The following is a 21,124-nucleotide window of genomic DNA, read 5'->3' on the forward strand; positions in this document are numbered from 1 at the left end:
ACAGTCACACACAAACATCCTGTAGGTTCCAAAAATTCCCAACAGAGTCACACTGCCTTGGGACTTTCATATGTAACCCTTGGTTCTATGCAACCAATTTTCAGAAGGATACATAACCCATCACACAAAACAAAGGGATATACTTTATGTGAGATCCAGATCATAAATACAAACTTTTAAGTCCATGTGTACTACTCAAAATAAAATCTCCAATCAGAGTAATAAAAAACAGCCTACTGAACCAACGGGGAACACTTAGAGTCAGCATGACACAGGTATGCCTTGAAGCCTCTTCCCCGTGTCCTTAACTCGTCACTATCCAAGCCAAACTTGGTTCCCTTACCTGGACCGTGCATCCTCCACCCGCCCCCTAGACCGAGGAGTCTCAGCTCTGGCGGCAACTCGGAATCTTTCCAATGATCTCAATGGGGGACTTTTAAATGACTCGAGTTCCAGGGCCAACCTCGAACCAATGAAATGAGAATTAATACCTAATTCCCTAGATGACTCTGACGGGAACTGGGATGAACCGTCACTACCACATCCTTGAAGGCGGAGGGGGTTTCAGGCTGGTGGCTGCAGTCTCTGGCACAAACTAACTAACCAATATGCAAACAGAAAACCTGGCATGTACATGTACACACAAACATAGTATGTATGCGTGTGTGATGTGATAGTATACGACAAGAGAAGTTGAAGAGATGAACTGTAAGTTCATTATGATCCAAATGGTGAAGAAGCGAAATGACGTCATCTTCGTGAGGTTCAGAGGTCCTCAGGAGAGTTAATAAGGCTGGAGTATTTTAGTTCAACTGTGGCTGCTGAGAAAACCTGTGAGCAAAGCGTGTGACATTACGAAGTATACAAACGTAATACATGATAAAGTCAGGCCTCCGGGGAGCTTATAACTTATCACTGAGATACAAATATAACATGGAGAAAACATTACAAAAGTAAATTCTAACTTAAAGATACCAAGTCAGGCTCAAGAATAATTGCAGGGGAGTGGCAGCCCAGAGTTCACCTGTGGCGGTGCCAAGGCACGGGTGGGCCAAGAGGCGGTGCACCGGGCTCAAGGGTCGCGAGACCGCAAACCGGCCTCGGGAAGCAGAAGCGCATCTCAGACACAGGGGCCCATCCATGCCACGCGCGTGCGTGTCCGGGAACTGAAGCCGTGGGCTGTGTCAGACTGTGCGTGGGAGCGCGTCCTGGGGAAAACTGGGGACAGCAGCACAAACATGGAGACAAGAGGAGACTAGAGATCTAATGCCACCTCGTACTTAGGGTGATTGTTTTCACCAGTTCATGTAACCACCTGAGCCCTGAATCACTCAGAAGGGGCAAAAACATCTGCTGTATGGGACTAAAATTCATTGAACATATATACAAAATGGTCCTTAGTAATAATAAATAATACATTTAATTCTTACATATAATAACATTTCACATATATAACACTATATATATATATATATATCAGTCAAATAACTACAGGAATTATAAATAACAACAATAGACTATACACTAACAATAACACTATATATATATATATATATATATATATATATATATATATATATATCAGTCAAATAACTACAGGAATTATAAATAACAACAATAGAAGAGAGATTATACAGCTGTCAAACTGCCTTCCTTCCCAAACTGAAACATTTCTTGCCTCAGAACTTTATTTATTTTGCTAGTCCTGTGGTTTTTTCTTACTACCATTTTTCCTATTATTTTCATGAATAATTCCTTTTATATTTCAGTTCCAGCGCAGTGTCTCCTCTTCAAGGAGGGCCTTGCTGACCGGCAGAGCGACTCACAAAGCCTGCCTGTCGCTGGGACCGCAGCCCCGCCTGGCCCGTCTGCGGTGACCTCAGCCCCGCCTGGCCTGTCGCTGGGACCGCAGCCCCTCACTGCCCCCTCCCCTGGCTTCTGTCACAGCCGTCAGCACGCTGGGCTGCACTCAGTCCCCACGCCTGGGGTTGCCTGTTCGCCAGACTGGAATGTGAAGACCAGGGAAACAGGGGCCGAGTCTGTCCACACGCCAGTGAGCTCTGCGCCCAGCACAACCCACGGCGTCGACGGGGTCCAGTAAAAAGTCCCAGGTGGACCAAGAAAATCTGCAATCACCTACCCATCTTGACTCGTGGTGTTTTAGCTGTACTGCTTCAATCCGTTTTTCTTTTTCATTGCCCTGAATTAATGGTTTAGGGATCCGTATCAGGGATGACCTCAATAAATTGTCTATATCCCACATTATTCTACGGCAGGAAAGGATCACAGAATCCTTCTTCTCGTGACCTCTGGCTTGTCTGCGAAGTGAAGCTTCCTCCCCAGACACACGTGTGATGCGGAGCCCTGCGGCCAGCTACCGAGCCCAGCTGACCATCACTACCGAGTGGAAGCTGTTTCAACCTGGAATAGAGCCGTCAGGCCACTGGTCTGGTGAGGATCCAGCTTCAGGCCGACTGGCATTGAGTTACAACAAAATGCAACTGAAGTACAATGCTATGGTGACTCTTTTAACTGCGTATTCCTCGGATTTCACTACAAACATCCTCGTCTGAGACAGGGAGGGGAGGTGGCTGTGACGAAGGAGCGGGGACACCGAGGGGCCGTATGTATCACCATCCATGCAAATGTCTAAATACAGAGCGATGTGGATTTCTTCATGTGATTTCTGGCTTGACAGTGATACTGTTTTATATTTTATTTTAAATGATCCTTGAAGTCTGTAAGTGCTCCATTAAGAACTTCATGCCTTGAGTGGTTGTTACAGCAGAAGTGGAAATAAATTTCTTAAGATATCCCAGAACTCTCCCCAGCTCCTACATTACCATCGTTACTAAGGCACTCCTGAGAGTGGTTTTACCATTCCAACGGGAGTCTACGGGAATCGAAGACAATGGCCCGCCTTATGCGCTGAGGGGACTGCGTGACCCATGCCACCAACCCTGACCAGCCCAGCAAATCGGATGCCGATGGTTTTCGTATTTACTAACATTGCAACACAGCCTTAAATGGGCCTCTCAATTTGAAGAAGTAAAAACAACGTTGGTTCCTTCTTTCCATCATAAAACATTGAAAAGATGTTTTTTTTTCCAACACAAAATTGGACATTTCCAGGACAAGTAAATGGGCTCTTTAAAAATCATAGAGAAGAGGGAATTTCAGGGGAGAATGGGAAGGGTTTACAGGAACAAATATAAAGGACACGTGGACAAAAACTAGGGGGAGGGTGGTAATGGGAGGGAGGTGGGGAGGGGTGGGTGGGCGGGCTGGAATGGGAGTAAAAGGGAGAAAACTGTACTTGAACAATGATTAAAATAAAATTTAAAAAAAAGATGTTGAAGTTCTAAAAACATCATAGTGTCCCCAAATCCTATATCAAATGTAGTATTAATTATTTTGAAATGATAGCTACGTACTCCCCAGAGCTAGTTTGTGGGGATGAACTGGACAACTGGTGACATGTATATGGAAGCGCGAGGCAGCTGTTGGTCTCGTGCTGGTTGTTGTTAGTCGCCGCTGCTGCCCGCGCGTGGGGCCGAGTCAGGCCCACGCGGAGGGAAGCAGAGGACGCTGGCGCCAGCCACCTCACAGGGTCCCTCCGTTCATTCAGAGCAGGGGGCCACGTAGAGGTTTTCCCAAGAATCTGTTATGGAAAAAAAAATCTTCCGAAACTAGTGTTCCTATACCTGGTGGCCTGCCACTATAGACAGATAGCGCTAATTAAATTTTTTTTAACAGTTACTGAAATTTTAAAATCGAAACTTTAAACTTAAGTTGTGAAATGCCTAAAGTTATATATGAATATGCATGTTTTTGTTAAATTAAGAAGCTATTATTTTTTTAAAGATTTGATTTATTTTTTTATTTTTAGAGAGAGAAGGGAGGGAGAAAGAGAGGGAGAGAAACATTAGTGTGCGGTTGCTGGGGGCCGTGGCCTGCAACCCAGGTATGTGCCCTGACTGGGAATCGGACCTGCGATGCCTGGTTCTCAGCCCGCGCTCAATCCAAGAAGCTATTATTTTAAAATTAAAGCTATTACTGTACTCCTAATAAGATGTTTTAATAAAGTTAAAATTTTATGGATGGCAACATTGGTGAGGAATTCTATGGAAACACTTTTGTGAGTTTTAGACATTCATTTTTATGCCTTCTCTCCTTTGCACGATCAAAGCTAACAATTTACAAAGAAAACCTAATTTCTAACATTCCACAAACTGACTATACTTTTCCACTGTTGACGTCCCTACGCTACTCCAGTTGTGTCCTGGTTCCTTCAACTGTCCCCACGCTCTGATATCCGACCCTCCCTCCCAATCCCATCCACAGTCCTCCCTAGGTCCTGCTTACCTGCTCGCACCCACCAGAACAACTCGGCTCTCTTCCCTCGATTCCGGCTCTCCCTTTCCCTCTCGGTAGGACTCCCTGTCCCTTCTTCCCTGCGTCTCCAACCCCGGCCCCTTCCGCACCATCTTCTCCCCTGGTGACTGAGCCTTACTGGAAGAAAGGGACGTGACCCGCAGGATTAGTGAACTGAACATCCAACATCACAGTCCCCCGTATCAGCCAGACACTCAAAATTACGACTCAAGGTATGCTCATTCATTCATTTACTAATCCACTCATCATTCATGTATGAGTCAGTAATTTTTACTAAGCCACATCATGGACTAGACACTGGTTATATTACAGTGAACAAATTTGGACCCCTGCTCCCAGATAGACAGATATAGAGATATACGGATACCAGAAAAAAATATAATTTCAGGAACTGGAAAATTGCAAGGAGAAATATTAAGTGGGTCAAGGAGACAGAGTGATTGGGTTACATATTTGGGAAAAGATCTCCGATAAGGTCTTGTGGCCTAGAGATCTTCAACGGTCTGAGAGAGAGGCGTGTGCACACGTTGGGGAGAGTTTCCCAGCGGGTGAACAACGAACCCCTCTACTCCACCGAAGAGCTCCCGTGAGCTTCCGTTTTAGGACCGGAGGCTCCCGAGAGGCACGTCCTGGGTTTGAATCCAACCACAGCAGAGTTACAGGCATGTGCTCTTGAACCAGTTCATGAACTCCGACCTTCATCCGTAAAATGTCAGGAGTATCCATCTGTCCCTCTCTCTAGGGGAGGGAAGTAATCTGAGCATTAAGAGTTAATGTATGTAAAGCCCTTAGATGGGTGCCAGAAACATAGTAGGTGCTCAACGTGTTTTAGTTCTTAATCCCACCAGAGACCATGGACCCATACAAATTTGGCTTTTCTGTGGGATTTATCTAATTTATTCAGTTCTATAGCACTGTTTCTTGACTTCCTTCTTGTCTCTTTTCATGTTACTAGAAAGATGTTTTTCCTTTAATTTGCCAACCCAAACTCCCTAGATCAGGGGTGTCAAACTTAGTTTCACCAGCGGCTACATCGGCCTCATGGTTGCCTTCCAAGGGCTGAAATAATTTTAGGACTGTATAAATGTAACTACTCCTTAACTGTTAAGGAGCTGAAGTTACATTTGGCCCTTTGAAAGCAGCGGTGAGGCTGGTGTGGCCCCCGGAGAAAATGAATTTGACACCCCTGCCCCAGGCCAAACACTCTTTCGAGGTAACTTTAGTTTTCATAAGCAGCCAAGAAGTTTCCTGTCCCCAGCACGCTTCTTTATCTGCCCTCCCAGGACAGGTCATTTTTACTCAGTCCTGACCCTGCATCATTACCCAATCTCACCTGCACACACTCTTCATATGCTGACGTGATTGGCATCTGTCACTCAGACAACTCACCTGAGCCACCGACTCCTAAGTCCAACTGCTAATGCTAACTTGCCATCCCCATTTGGACCTACATCTGAGAGACATCACCACCCTAATATGGCTAAAACTATTGCTGATCGCCCACTCCTTCCTCTAGTCTGCTCAAGACCTGACGACTCCCTCCTGTACCAGCAGATAGTACAATATTTACTTTGGACAAATTCTTAGAATCACCCTTGATTCTTCTCTTTCCCCTCTCCTGACATCCAAAACATCAGCAGAACCCCGTAGCTTTACCTCCTAAGGGGGGCAAAACGTAACTCAAATCTCCACTGTGGTCATCAAAGACCTGGGCTATTGTGGACAGCCTCTTACTGGCTCCTTAGCCTCCACAGGCGACACCCCAACAGAACACAACACATCTCCTTCGCGCAACGGGAAAAATAATGCATCTAAGTCAGAAATTACATTATGCTTCTCTGCTTAGAAGATCCTTCAGGTGTCTATTTGTTGGCACTAGAATATAGTCCTCATGTCTTACTATGGCTTAATATGCACCAGAAGACTCAACCCTTCCCAAACGTCTAAGTTTTGGTCCCTCATCTACTGTATCTGGCCCCCCGATTTTTGTTGTGTCCCTTTGATCTCAAGGTCTTCCGACTTATTGTTCCATCTACTTGGAATCCTCTTTCCCTGGAGACTTCTCATCATACAAGCATCAAGTCGAACTCAGACAGTCATCTCCTGCCAAGTATACACTCAGCCGAATGTTACAGAGGGACCTGTTTGAGGACTTGGCTTCTGCCAGGATAGCCTGGACTCAAATCCTAATTCTGTTATTTACTTATGTAAAGGAACATACAAAGTAAAAGTAAGAGGCTTAGTTCTTCCTTTTGAGTATAAAGGGAGTGACTTCTCCCTTTTCTTAGGGCATTTACTTAAATTTTTTTCCATTTCTTTTCTTTACATACTCTTTATTGTGTTTTTCCCATGACCACTGAGTTCCCTTATATTCTCCTCCTCCCAGCAGTCAACACACTTGTGGTCTGTGTCCATGAGTCTTTTTTCCTTTTTGCTCAGTCCCTCCTCCCCCAACCACCCCTCCCCCACTAGCTGTCACTCTGCTCTCCGTCTGTGAGTCTGTCCCTGTTTTCCCTGTTAGTTCAGTTTGTTCACTAGATTCCACATATGAGTGAGATCACATGGTGTTTGTCTTCCTCTGGCTTACTTCACTTAGCATAACGTTCTCCAGGTCCATCCATACTGTCATAAAGGGTAAAACGTTTTTGTTTTTTTTTCATGCTCGAGTAGTATTCCGTTGTGTAAATGTCCCATAGTCTGTTTTATCCACTCATCTACTCACGGACACTTGGGCTGCTTCCATGTCTTGGCAGTTGTAAATAGCACTGCAGTGAATAGACATGTCTCCAGAGAGGACATACAGACAGCCAACAGACAAATGAAAAGATGCTCAGCCTCACTGATCATCAGAGGAATGCAAATTAAGACCACGATGAGATATCTCCTCACACCCGTCAGAGTGGCGGTCATCAACAAATCAGCAAGCAAGTGCTGGCGAGGATGTAGAGAAAGGGGGACCCTGGCGCACTGTTGGTGGGAGGGCAGACTGGCGTGGCCACTGTGGAAAGCAGTATGGAGATTCCTCAAAACATTAAAAATGGACCTGCCTTTTGACCCAGTGATTCCACTTCTGGGAATGTATCCGAAGGAATCCAACACACTGATTCGAAAGAACATAAGAGCCTTTACTTTGCAAAACTTGTAGTTGTTGGTTCTCCCTCTCTTTAAACTTTTGTAAAAGCAGACAAAGACTCGCCAGCTTCATGACTATAGATGTCTTTCTCAAGGACCCCAGGACTATCTCTCTGACATGTAACCATCAGGGGAAAGAGGACCACGCCTCCCAGGTCTCCCAGTTTCTTTGGAAGGTCAAAGCCTGACTTTGGCAGGTGCCGTACTCCATGTGGCAAAACTACTTCCTGACATAAAGGTGACTTTCTTTTTCCTCTGGGTAAAGCTAACGCAGATGGTCGACCCAATTATCAGGTGAAGCCAGGGCAAATATATGTGACAAATGGCGCTGTCAGGCCCTGTCACTCAAGGACTAGGTTCTGCGACCTCCGTGTGACGGGTCGTCTCTGCTGGGCTCGGTGGAAGGTGAGACCGCCGTCCTTCTCCGCCGCCTCCCGGCAGAGCACCTGGGACGTGCCCCACACTCCGCTCCCCGGCTCGCTCAGCTCAGCAACCAGACTGTTTGCTCTCTCACCTGCCTTTGTGGAAGGTTTTCTGGCTTAACAGGAGCTCTTCTCCAAAATTATTTTCTCAACACTTGCTGGTTGTGAGATAGCAAGTCACTTAACATTTCTGCCTTATTTTCCATGTAGGGACAATGATGAGGAAGTAATAAGACCTCCTACGTTTATTCATGGAGACAATGAATTAAGTCGTGCGAAGAAGTGTGTATCTGGTGCAAGCAAAGTGTGTGATAATTACGAAGTGTTGTTATTATTCTAACAGCGTGAAACAATCCCTGGTAACGCCAGAAATAATCTTTATTCCCTTGAATGTGCACCAGTTTATCAAATGTCTCCCTCCCTGACAAAGGGGTGCCTATTTCTCTTTCTCTGCATGTGCGTGCCTACACATCAACATCAATAATTGCTTATCTATTGATTGGGTAAGTAAGTTTGCAAAAACAAACTAGAAGATGACAAACACTAGTAAAAAGAAGCCATTTTCTCTACCTCTTCACCAACTATTAGTGAGAGCCCACAAACATGTTTTCAATACTTTGCATTTATAAAATCATATGTTTTATACATGAAAATAAGTAAAATATATGTGAATCTTTTAAGGCATGCCTTAGTGGCCATGTATTTTTAGAAATAAAAACAGTTTTAATAGCTTATAAAAACTATGTCTTTTGATCATCAATAATAGAATAATATATTCTGTATAGCTAGGGTTTTTTAAAAGAAACATAATATACTTTAAACAATAATAACTTGAACAGTTTCAGTGCTTAAGGGAATGTTTCATTTATTTGAGTGTTTCACTTACATGGGAAAATATCTTATTTCAAAGAAGAACAAATACATTGGCTATCAGACATGTTACTTACATGGATTTTATCCTCAATTATAGGCATAGACATGTGTGTGCATGTAAATGTGCATGTATGCATATATGTATAGATGCCAGTTAGTAAACACCTTGAGTTCTAAACACACAAAAATTGGGTTTGCATGTATAAAGCAGAATAAAGTTGAAATTCTACTCACATTGCAGTGATATAATCTTTACTGTTTAATGAAAATTCAAATGAGCTAACAGCTTAGATGAATAATGCATGTCTTTATACATTGCATGTGCTAAAAAAAAATCCCTCAGATAAATGAGTTATAAATTTCAGCTCAATTTCAGCATTTGGTTGTACAGTATACCCTTTATGGGATATAAAAATTGGTTATTGTTTCACACCAGTTAAAAGGCCCCGTTTATAAGCAAAATGTTAACATAAAATAGTGTTAGTGGCTGTTTCAGGACGCCTTATATGATCATTGTGTAATTCACACAGGACAATTCCGACACAGTCATCACTACAGGGATAAAACCAGGCACACCAAACTGCTCTTTCTCTTCAAATGTCTCTTTTTTTCTCTGTCAAGTCCATGGGTCAGTTTCAACTTTTGACCTTGTCCTTTTTTTTTACCATGGAGGGAAAACCTAAGGAAAGGAGGTAGCTAATAAGTAGATAAATACATTTTAACCACATAACTTTGAAAAACACCTTGATTTACAAGTGATAGTCAGCCTTTGCTTTCATGTGAGCCTTTGAAGCTTCATGCCATTCCAGTTGGCAGAGAAATGCAAGAATCCTAATGTCTTACTCCCGTCTCCTTCACAGTAGCAGCTCCAACAAGGGGTAGTCAGTGTGCACGTTGCTCTGCATTGCAGGCCCACGCTAACCCTCCTCAACCCTGCCCTGTTCAGTACAGCTTCTAGACTTCCTATGGGATGATTTCCCCTGGAGAGCAGGGCTGGGAAAGCTTTATGCAGTAGACCTATCGCCCAAATTAGCTGTTGTTGCCGTTTGCATTCTCATGTGCAGATCACTGAATGCTAAGCATGCTTGGAGTCACCTGCGTGGCCATGCCAGCCGCCAGGACGAGCAGGAAACCCGCGTAACTGCGTACGAGAGAGGTGTAGCCCTGGTGGCCCCAGCTGATGGCACAGTGCTGTCAGCGCTGCCCCAGCTGACCGGGCCAAGGTTCGGTCCCTTCTGAAAAGCTTGGTTTGAAAATATGAATTCAACTCCTGAGGTTTTCTCTCTTTAATCTGAACGAAGAGAATGTTAAGTCAGCTGATTAGCAACTTACATGGGGGTCAACAGACTGACTTGAGAACAGACTGGGGGCCATGGTGAGTCAAAACTGTGCGTGCTGAAGCAAACAGAGGAAGAGGGTAGAACAGGAAGGAGGGTCATGAGCTCCATAAGCCACGTTCTGGGTCATGGCCACTGCCGGGGATGCCAGGCAAGCCTGCTGCGGCTGGGGCCTTAGCACGAGCCTCCCCGCTGTGCTCCAGGAGATCTAGCCTCGCAAAATCTTTGTGGGTTTCTACTGTGTTCCATTTATGTCCTCACAATAAGCAACGCTTGGCTAAATCTAGCTTCATTAGTCCTTTGCTCTCTGGGACAAAAAGAGATCTAGGCAATACACCTGGTTAATGTGACATTTCATTTAAAAGTAAAATGTATCTTTCCAAGCAAATGTAGGACTTTTCAAAAGTCTTCATTTGCAGCTCATCATTGCCCGTGTTATGTAAGCCCAGGTGATGTTTCATTATGTCTCTGAATACAGAATTTTAGGTCTAAAAGTAACCCGGGATGTCACCTGTTTTTACGTTGTCATTTTAAGTGAAAGGAATTTAGAAGCGCAAGGACATTTTGTGATTTGCCCAAGGTTAGGCTGCTGTAAACCAATTTAGCAGAGAGCAGAAGTCAAGTCTGCTCAGGCCCAGAAGAGAGGGAGGAGGGGAGGGAAGAGAGCACAGACACAAACACGAAGGGAGGAAGGAGGAGGGAGGGAGAGAGACCACACGTGCATACGGACACCTGCGCTCAGTGTCTGCCCAGAGTCTGCCTTGACTTTGGTGTTTCTTCGTTACCAACAGGCAGCTAGTCAGAGGGAATACCCCTCTATCCTGATACACGACACAGGCAGGATTTGGACGAGGGGCGTGGGTGTGGTCGGGCTTGAAGCAGCAGCAGTCTCATCAAAAGAAAACAGTATAAAATGAAAAGAATACTGATTGCCTTGGTTAACCTCGGAGGAAAGCAAGTATGGAAAACTAGACGTTAGCAAGATTCTAAGAGTCTTTATGGACCTTAAAAGAAGCACAAGTACATTCCCAATATTTTCCACTGGATTGTTCATATTATTGTACATAAATAATTGAAGTAGATAGCTGCGAACATTAAGTCAATTAAAGGACTTGGCATTGTCCCTAACTTATAGTAAGAGCTCCATCCATGTGATTTTTAAAATGTATATGGAGAAAGGGAGAAAATGTGATTATGTATAATTTCACTTTTTACATAGCACAATGTTATGATGCATCTCCTTTCTCTAACTGGGCAGTTTATTTTCTCTGTAGAATTTCTTGTTCACCTTCCCAATAGGTTTTGTTCACTGAAAAGCTTTTGCTTTTTTGTCTTTTGGGTTTTTTTAAGATATTATTTATTTATTTTTAGAGAGGGAAGGGAGGGAGAAAAACAGAGAGAGAGAAACATCAATGTGCGGTTGCTGTGGGTCATGGCCCACAACCCAGGCATATGCCCTGACTGGGAATCAAACCTGCAACACTTTGGCTCACAGCCCGCGCTCAATCCACTGAACTACACCAGCCAGGGGTAAAAAGCTTTTGTTTTTAAAGAATTTTTTCATTTCTGATCATATGTAAAATTGTCAGTTTATAAATTTACTACAGGAAGTTGACAGAAAAAGAGCTAAATTTACTGTTATGACAGAGAGGCATCACATGGAATCAAAGACTGGAAGTATAGATCGATATTATCAAAATTAAATATTGGAAACCAGGAATGTTTCTTGCCCCAGAGGGTGTGCACTTGGCCGGCCTGTTGCTGCCCTGACTCTGACCCTAGAGAGCCCAGATTCAATTCGGAGGCCGACGACGAGACAGGGAGAGCGCACCGCTCCAACTCCTCCTCCCCAAATAGGTGACTTTCTTGGCCTATGTCGATTTAATTGCTTATCAGTCTCGGGTGTTCACATTTCACCACAGTATCAGGATCCTGTGGTCAGCTTCCAAATATGTTAAACCAGATGGTTTTTTCTTTGTTTTTTGTTTTTAACAGAGAGAGGGAAATAAATTTTAATAATGTATGAGTAAAATGATGGGGCAGAGGAAATGTCTATTTTAGATAAGTGGAAGTATTAAAACATTCTCCTCAGAAATATTTTCTTGACCCATGAAAATCTGCATTACTCATTTTCCTTTAGAGTGTATAGTTTTAGATTTATAGGACAAAAAAGATATAATAAATAAATAAATAGATAAATAAGAGGTCAAAGGAAAAATCAAAGGAAAATTAGGAAACACTTAGATATGAATTTAAGAAACAACAACACATATACAACAAACCAAAAATTATGAAATGAGGTAAAATGTCTTCTTAGAAGTAAATGGGTAGCTCAAGTGTTTACATTAAAAAAGAAAAATGTTAAATCAATAACAACCTACACTTTAAGACACTGGGAAAAGAACAGCAAACTACACTCAAAGCTACCAGAAGGAAGGACATAAATATTAAGATGTACAGAAACAAAACAGGGGACACAAACAATAGAGAAAATCAGTGAAACCAAAGGTAATGCGGTTGGTGTCACATGTGAGTAGAACATGACATCACATGATGACACCTGAATTGGGTGGTGCACCCTATAATACATGAGGCTTTGGAAGAGGGACATTATTAAATGGCATATGAATTCTATAGCGTCTTCACATAGGAGAGCCAGCTATGATATACATAGGCCAAGAGAAAAATAAAGGGAATTCAGAGCAATAATGCCAAAAGGAAATTCAGGAAATCAGCTAGTGGTGTTCCTAGGGGCACATGGAGGACAGCACTGTAACCAAAGAAAGTTCACACTGAAAAAGAGCTGTGGGGGTGGGGGTAGACTTTGCCCTCAGAGCCCCCCTGCCCATCTGCCATGGATGAGAATAAGTCTACCAAGACATGATCTGCTTGGGAAGCAAAGGTGGCTGATCTGTTCCCAACAAAGAGCAAAATATATATATATAGAATGAATAAGTTATAGATCTTAGTCAATAAATTATTCTGTGATTGATTTTTTTCTAGGTATAAAAATTATTGGCCACCAGAGGAGTCAACATAGGCATACAAAAAAAAACTAAACTTCAAATGTCGACATATTAAAAATTTTATTTAAAAATTAGTCTTAACATTTTACATCTCTTAAATATAATTTTGCACAGCCATGTCCATCTCAGAAATGCAGTGTTAACCCTTGTTTTGAGAAGGTGTGAGAGACAAAATATATAGTGTTTTTCCCCCTCAATAGTGTTAAGAAGGGTTTTCCTAACATGTGCTTGAGGAGGTTGGGAAGGGTACACACCACCAAAGACCTTGAGCAGAAAACACTGAATAAACTGTGGCTCTCTGTGTGTTACATAATGGAGTAATAATTCAGGGAGAAGCCAAGGTACTTTCACGTGGAAGGTTAGGAAAAAACGGGAAAGCATGAGAAGGCTGAAATTCAGGATAGCACCCATAAATTCAGGGTTGGGCCAGGGAAAGTGTTCATGATCCAACATGTAAATCCACTGGTGAGGTCAATTTATCTAGCTTCTGGGTCCACTCCTATTTGTTATTTATGCTTTTAATTTTGCCTGAGACAGCAGCCATAAGTTTACTAAAGGAAACAAATATAAGATTCTCTCTGGGTTTGCCTTGGGGAATAAAACTAATTTCATACATCTTTTCCTTGAACTGGATTAGACCTTTTGAAGATAAATATAACTGAGAAATGGAAAAGAGATTGCTGAAGACTTAATGTGATTAGTCTTATCTTCAAAACAGATGTCTTTTCTTCGGAGGTAAAAATGACTTATTTTTGAAGTTTAGTGGAAAAAAAATTTTTTTTTCTGAGTGCTACTAAAGCTAGGTTGTAATAGTTTTGAAGGATTAGATGGAAATCCTGGAGAGCCATAATCAGAAGAGGATAAGCAGAACAATAGCCACTTTGATTTCGGCTTAAAGAACAAACTAGAGTTGATTTTCCCCATTTATGAAGCATACACATTTCCTAGGACCCGTATCAGACAAGCATAGGATGTTGACCAGTTGGCTGCAACAACAGGTCATGCTATTTTAAGGATCTCACTAGATGACAAGGAAATAATACACCTATGTAATACACATGTTATTTGTAGCCAAACAAATAAATAAGCTACTAAAACCATTTTTGAAAGCCATATTGGGTAAGTTTTTAACTTAGAATTCACTGTATAAAATTTACTTATAGATGCTAAACAGTGTTATGCCACATTAACAAAACCATCCTAAGAAACTAGAAAACTGATGGATGTTATCAAGAGTGAGAGTTGTGAAAATAAAAATGTAGACTAGAGCACACTATTAAAACTATGAAGATGAAATTAAGTGTATCTGTTAGAAAAGGGACGAACTTCCAACACAGAATAAATAAGTCCCCAGGATGAAATGTACTGCAGTATGACTATAATTAATGATACTGCATTATATATTTGAAAGTTGCTAAGAGAGTAGGTCTTTAAAAATTAAATAGATTTGCTATTTCGCCAGTATTTTTTAAATTTGTATTATTTAATTTAAGTCACATGACCAGGCCAGCTGTTGGTGGTGTGAAGTCACCAGACCAACGGACAGAATTAAAGGGAATTTTAAAAACTCTTTTAAAATTCCTTTGGCCATCCCACTTTTCCATATTTATTTGTTAGATGATTTTATTTGTGAGTGAAAGGGAGGTGGCAGGTTTTGCTTGTGGAATTTTATACATGCTTCACTTACTTTAACTCTTCTGGGTATTATAATCCTTTCTTCTGAAGCTAGAAATAACAATGTATGAAAATAAATCACTATACCAGGATCATAAAATTAGAAAATGGTAAAACCCAGATTCTTTTGACCAAAAGTCCATAAATTTTGCATGAAGCACTGAACTGAGTAATCTTCCTTACCTGATTTTAGGGAAAAAAATGGGATTTTTAGTGATAGGGTACAAAATAGGAAAACCTTCAAAATATTCTCCAAAGTAAGAGAATTAATTCTCATATGTATTTTCTTCCAAGAAAGATGACATCTTTTACTTACTCAGCTATGACTGGAAAAGTAGCAAATTTAGGAAATCATTTTAGATGTTTCTGTAATGTACTGCTAGAATTTCTTGAATTTAAAAAAAAAAAGGAAAACCTCATAGTACTGTCGGAGTTTTCTGAATAAAAGCCAAACCAAGAACAAACCTACAGCTCAACTTTCTTTAAAAAAAAATGCTTGCTTCTTTAATTCTCATTCAATCTTGTATTTATATACTTGCATCTCTGTAATACAAAATGCACCCCTAACACACACACACACATATACTACAGGTACAAATACACATGCACAGAAGCCCACATGTACACACATACATCCTCACAAATAGATACGTGGACAGACACTGTAGAATAAATGCAGAATAACTGCCACAATCAGACAGATAGGCGTTTAGCAACTAATCCCTGCTAAACATAAATATCCAAGCTGAATTTTTAAAAACTCAAGTGACTCGTCTTCATTTTAATGCTACATATACTCCTAAATATACTACTGAAGCTCATTCTTTTCATTTCCAATACCCGCAACTTTTCTGCACTGGAAGCTGCTCATCCTGGTCTTTGACCTGGAGTTAATCCTGTTAAAACCCAGAATCCAACTGCGTAAATTTAAAGAACCTAATTGGCTTTATCCCGTGATGCGTGAACGAGGCAGCCTCCCAGCGAGCAAGCAGGGAGGAGCTCGGAGGAGCGATGCAACGTGGAACACGTTTTTGGGCAGAAGGGGCCGGGGCAAGACTCCACTAGCAAAAAGCTCGCTGTGCGTGGCAGGCGGGCTACCGCACCCGCGCTGACCAGGTCACCCCAGGCCGACTGGCCTAAGGCTCCATTCCCGGGGCCGTTCAAACTGTGAGTTAGGCATTGAGCCTCCTCTTACTGATGTGGACCTCAGCGTGGAACTCTGTTTTGGGCCTGTTGTCTCTATTTTAACAATACATGAGCACTTCTTTTCATTTTTCACTTAAAAGTGTCCCCCGAGTAGTCTTTACATTTAAAATATGTGCCCCACCCTGGCTGGCGTAGCTCAGTGGATTGAGCGCGGGCTGCGAACCAAAGCATCACAGGTTCGATTCCCAGTCAGGGTACATGCCTGGGTTGCAGGCCACGGCCCCCAGCAACCCCACATTGATGTCTCTGTCTCTCTCTCTTCCTCCCTTCCCTCTCTAAAAAAATTAATAAATTTTTAAAAAATATTTTTAAAAACTTTAAAATTGAGTAGTCTATCCAAAAAAAAGTGCCCTAAATATAAGCTTTAAACTCACCCACCCTCCAGGCAAATAGGAGCAAGCTGGACTCCGTGCACTCACCGACTCACCGCACTGGGCCGTGTGCCCAGCCTCACCCCTCCCTCCCCCTGCACATGTGCTCCACCAGCTGTGCACAGACCCTTCCTTGGCGGCGGCCCCTGCCCAGGACTGCAGCCTTCTGACCTACGCTGACCTACGTTTCATGAATCCGTGATAACCACTTACTGCTTTACATTCAAAGTAAATGACAGAAAAAAATGTAAAAGAAACAGTTTTGCAACTATTTTTCATATTCGACTCAAACCTTAAGTACGTATTAGGCAAACACGACCATTATTTCTGTAAAATGTTAAGAAGAGTTTTGCAGAAGTTCTAGGCTTCTCCAGTTTTGGAGAATCTTATTCCAACCAAGTCCCTTCTGCCAACATGCATGCCATGAGCCAAGTAATTTCAAGCTTTTAAAAATCTTCTAGCTAAAATTCACTTTTGATCTTTCCACACTCGTGTGACGGTAATGGGAGTAACACTGGGTTGGTTCCCAGGGAGCTGAAGGAGAGAAACCTCGTTAAGTGTGAGACCCCCTTGCCTTCTCCGCCTCCTCCTCTCACGGGAAGTGCTCGTTCCAGCCGTCACTGCCACTCTGCTTTGCTCGGGGTTTCAGAGGAGGGTGCCAGGAATGTAACCTTCTTTCCCAGACTCATTTGGAAGCCAAGAAATATCGATAGTTACATAAAGAATCTTAATCTCTATAAATACATAGATCACTACATTCCTCATTAACATTCCCAATTAAGGGGATTCCTACAGGGTTATTTAAGAAACTTCTTTTCCTCTCCACTACCCATCTAAGGCTTAGATTCTGTTTTCCGAAAATAACCTTCCTCTTTCAGCAAAGTCTTGTCTTCCCAAGGGGGAAAGCCACAGGATGCCTCCATTAGAACTCAGCCTAGAAACCTAGGCATTTTCGTAAGAGATGTGCACCAGTACAGATAACGAGGGGATGGTTTCCTACTTGGCTCCCTTCACTGCACATGTGGAATAAACGTATTTACGGTCTTTTCTGGAAGCAATGTAGATGTGGAAGTAGCTCAGAAAACCACTTCTAGGGCTGACAAAAGCTTGCTGGGCTCTGTATCAACCTACTTTGTCTGTGGTTCCCAGCCCTGGCCTCATATTAGAATCACCTTCAATTTTAAATGACTGATGCCTGCGTCCCACACTTCAGAGTTTCAGCCCAATCACTCTGGAAGGTTACCATTCAGGCCCAATAAAAGCCAACAGATTCAAGTTTTTGTCCAGAAGCCAGGAAGGGCCGGGTCAAATACAGATCTACTTTCTCTATGGAATGATAACAAATAACTTATCATTGTATAGATAGAACTACCATGAAAAAGTATTAAAGCATGTACTATTTAAAGTTTGTAACAACCTGAAAATAAGCCTAATTTACCCTGGCTGGCGTAGCTCAGTGGACTGAGTGTGGGCTGCAAACCAAAGCATCGCAGGTTCGATTCCCAATCAGGGCACATGCCTGGGTTGCGGGCCAGGTCCCCATTGGGGGTCACATGAGAGAGGCAACCACACATTGATGTTCCTCTCTCTTTCTCCCTCCCTTCCCTTCTGTAAAAATAAATAAATAAAATCTTAAAAAAATAACCCTAATTTAAAAATGCAATCTCAAATTCATTCAAAAGTAAATTTGTGTGTCTTATCGTATATATATATATATATAAAATACCATAAATGTATATTTTATACCATTTATACCATATATATAAAAATGTTGACTTTCAGGAAAACCAGTCATGTGTGAGACATTCGTCGTGATGAAGACATTGGAAGTATATTGTGTAGAGTGATTCTTTCAAATACAACTTAAGAAACGCAGATACTCATTTTTACAGGCATGAACTTACAGAAAATGTAACCAAAAATGTATAAAGAATGTCAAGAAATAAAACACAGAGGACCCAAGAAACCAGCCTGTTTTTAGCCCAGGGTTGGTGTGTACGTCTGCCAGCACGGAAGCGACTGCCTTGGTCTCCAAGGTTCTCACTGATCAACACCCCTGCCCCGTCCCGAGAAGGCTGCTCTGAGGGGCAGCTGTGCGAACACAGCTGCAGGGTTAGTCCACTCATCTCACAGGGACACATCAACACGGAGCATGTGTCACTGAGAGCCTCACCCTGGGCTGGACTACAAGCAGCTCTAAGACTTTCTGGATACTTCCTCCTCCACTTTCATCAGCGGAATAAGGGCCAAGAAAACAGAAAGATTTCCTCTTGTCATCATGCTCTATAAAGTCCATTTTCAAATACACTAGGATAGTACATTTAGAACAGAATCCAAAATTTACGTGCATTCACAAGTACATGTATTCACGAAGAAAATAACGGAGAACAAGTAATAATCAGCCTAAGTGCTTTGATGTGCCGTCCATCATGCACATAAAATAGAGGCCAACACCATCAGTGAGGTCAGCATTAGCCAACACCACCAGCTTTGCGGCATTTCCTGAGCCAATTTTCTAGTCATTAACTCAGACCCCCTGTGCTAATTAGCCACAGATAATAAAAAATAACTGAGGTGTTCTGTCTTCTTTTCTACCTCAATTTTAATAATCTCCATTTAGTTTTAAGAAAAAAACTGCATCAGTCCAAGAGAATTTTTTAAAGATTTTATTTATTTATTTTTAGAGAGGGAAGGGAGGGAGATAGAGAGAGAAAGAGACTGAAACGTCAATGTGTGGTTGCTGGGGGTTATGGCCTGTAACCTAGGCATGTACCCTGGCTGGGAATCGAACCTGCGATGCTTTGGTTCACAGCCCGAGCTCAATCCACTGAGCTACTCCAGCCAGGGCGAGAGAATTTTTTAAGAAAAGTTATTTTTGAGAAAAAGCTATTTTTAGCCCTGGCTGGTGTGGCTCAGTGGATTGAGTACCAGCCTGTGAACCAAAGGGTCGCTGGTTTGATTCCCAGTCAGGGCACATGCCCATGTTGCGGGCCAGGTCCCTAGTAAGGGGGCGCATGAGAGGCAACCACACATTGATGTTTCTCTACCTTTCTACTCCCTTTCTTTCCCCTCTAAAAATAAATAAATAAAATATTTTTAAAAGAAAAAAACTGCTTCAGTCAGAGAGAATTTTACTTCAGTTCAAGGGTTTTTTTTTTTTTTTAGACCCTTGTGCTAATCCATAGCTTTACAGCTATAGTTACTGAGAGACTTCTAAAACCACGATTTCAGATTTTTTCCTCTTTCCTGTTTTCCCTTTTTCCTTTTTATTAAATTTACTGTAGGGACACTGGGTAGCAAAGTTGTACAGGCTCCAGGGGCACACTTGCACACACAGCACTTCCTCCGCTCACTGCCTCCCCGTGTGCTCACCGCGCCAGGCCAAGTCCCCTCCCATCCCCACCCATCCCCCCGGGACTCTTCCCCCCAGCCCCCACTGGCAACTGCTCTCCACATCCGTGAGTCTTTCTTTTTTAATTTATTGCTCATTCCCTCTACCTGCACTCGCCTAGCCTCCCAACACCCCACCGCCAAGAGCTGTCAGCTTGCTCTCTTATGAGTCTGCCCCTATTTTACTTGTTAGTTCACTCTGTTCATTAGATTCTGCATGTAAGTGAGATCATAGGGTGCTTGTCTTTCTCTGACCGGCTTATTTCACTTAGCTTAATGTTCTCCAGGTCCATCCACGCTGTTGCAAAGGATATGATTTCCTTCCTTTTTAAAGTCAAGTAGCGTTCCACTGTGTCAACGCACCACAGCTTTTTTATCCACTCACCTACAGATGGACACGTGGACTGCTTCCGAATCTTCGCTACTATAAATAATTCTGCAATGAACATAGGGGTGCATCTATTCTTTCAAATCAGTTTTGGGGGTTTATCTGGGTATCTTTCCAGAAGTGGAATCACTGGGTCATAAAGCAGTTCCTTTTTTGATTTTCTGAGGAATCTCCCTAGTGCTTTGCACAGCAGCTGCACCAGTCTGCCTTCCCACCAACAGTGCGCCAGGGTTCCCTTCTCACCACTTGCTCACCACCACTTGTTTGTTGACTAATTGATGGTAGCCATTCTGGCAGGTGTGAGATGGTGTCTCCTTGTCATTTTAATTTGCATTTCTCTGATGGTTAGGGACATTGGCCATCTTTTCATATGTCTATTGGCCATCTGCATGTCCTTTGGCGATGTGCCTATTCAGATCCTTTGCCCATTTTTAATTAGACTGTTTGGTTTTGTGGTATTGAGGTTTATAAGTTCTTTATACATTTTCAATATTAACCCCCATTCAGATGTATCACTCCCAACTGAGTGGGTTGTTTTTGCATTTTGTTGAGGGATTCCATGGCTGTGCAAATGCTTTGTAGTTTGGTGTAGTCCCCTTTGTTTATTTTTTTTTGTTTCCCTTGCCTGAGGAGACATAGCAGAAAAAAGCATTGCTACAAGAAATGTCTGAGATTTTACTGCCTATGTTTTCTTCTAGGATTGCTATGGTTTTGAGTCTAACATTTAAATCTTTAAACCATTTTGAGTTTATTCTTATGTGTGGTGTAAGAACGTGATCTACTTTCATTGTTTTTGGTCATATGTGTCCAATTTTCTAAACACCAATTATTGAATAGACTACCTCTACTCCATTATATGTTTTTGCTTCCTTTGTCAAATATTAATTGACTATGAAGGCGTAGGCTTACT

The sequence above is a fragment of the Phyllostomus hastatus genome, unplaced genomic scaffold, assembly GCF_019186645.2.
Source record: "Phyllostomus hastatus isolate PE091 unplaced genomic scaffold, TTU_PhHast_1.1 phas_scaffold_78, whole genome shotgun sequence".
NCBI classification, from domain to species: Eukaryota; Metazoa; Chordata; class Mammalia; order Chiroptera; family Phyllostomidae; genus Phyllostomus; species Phyllostomus hastatus.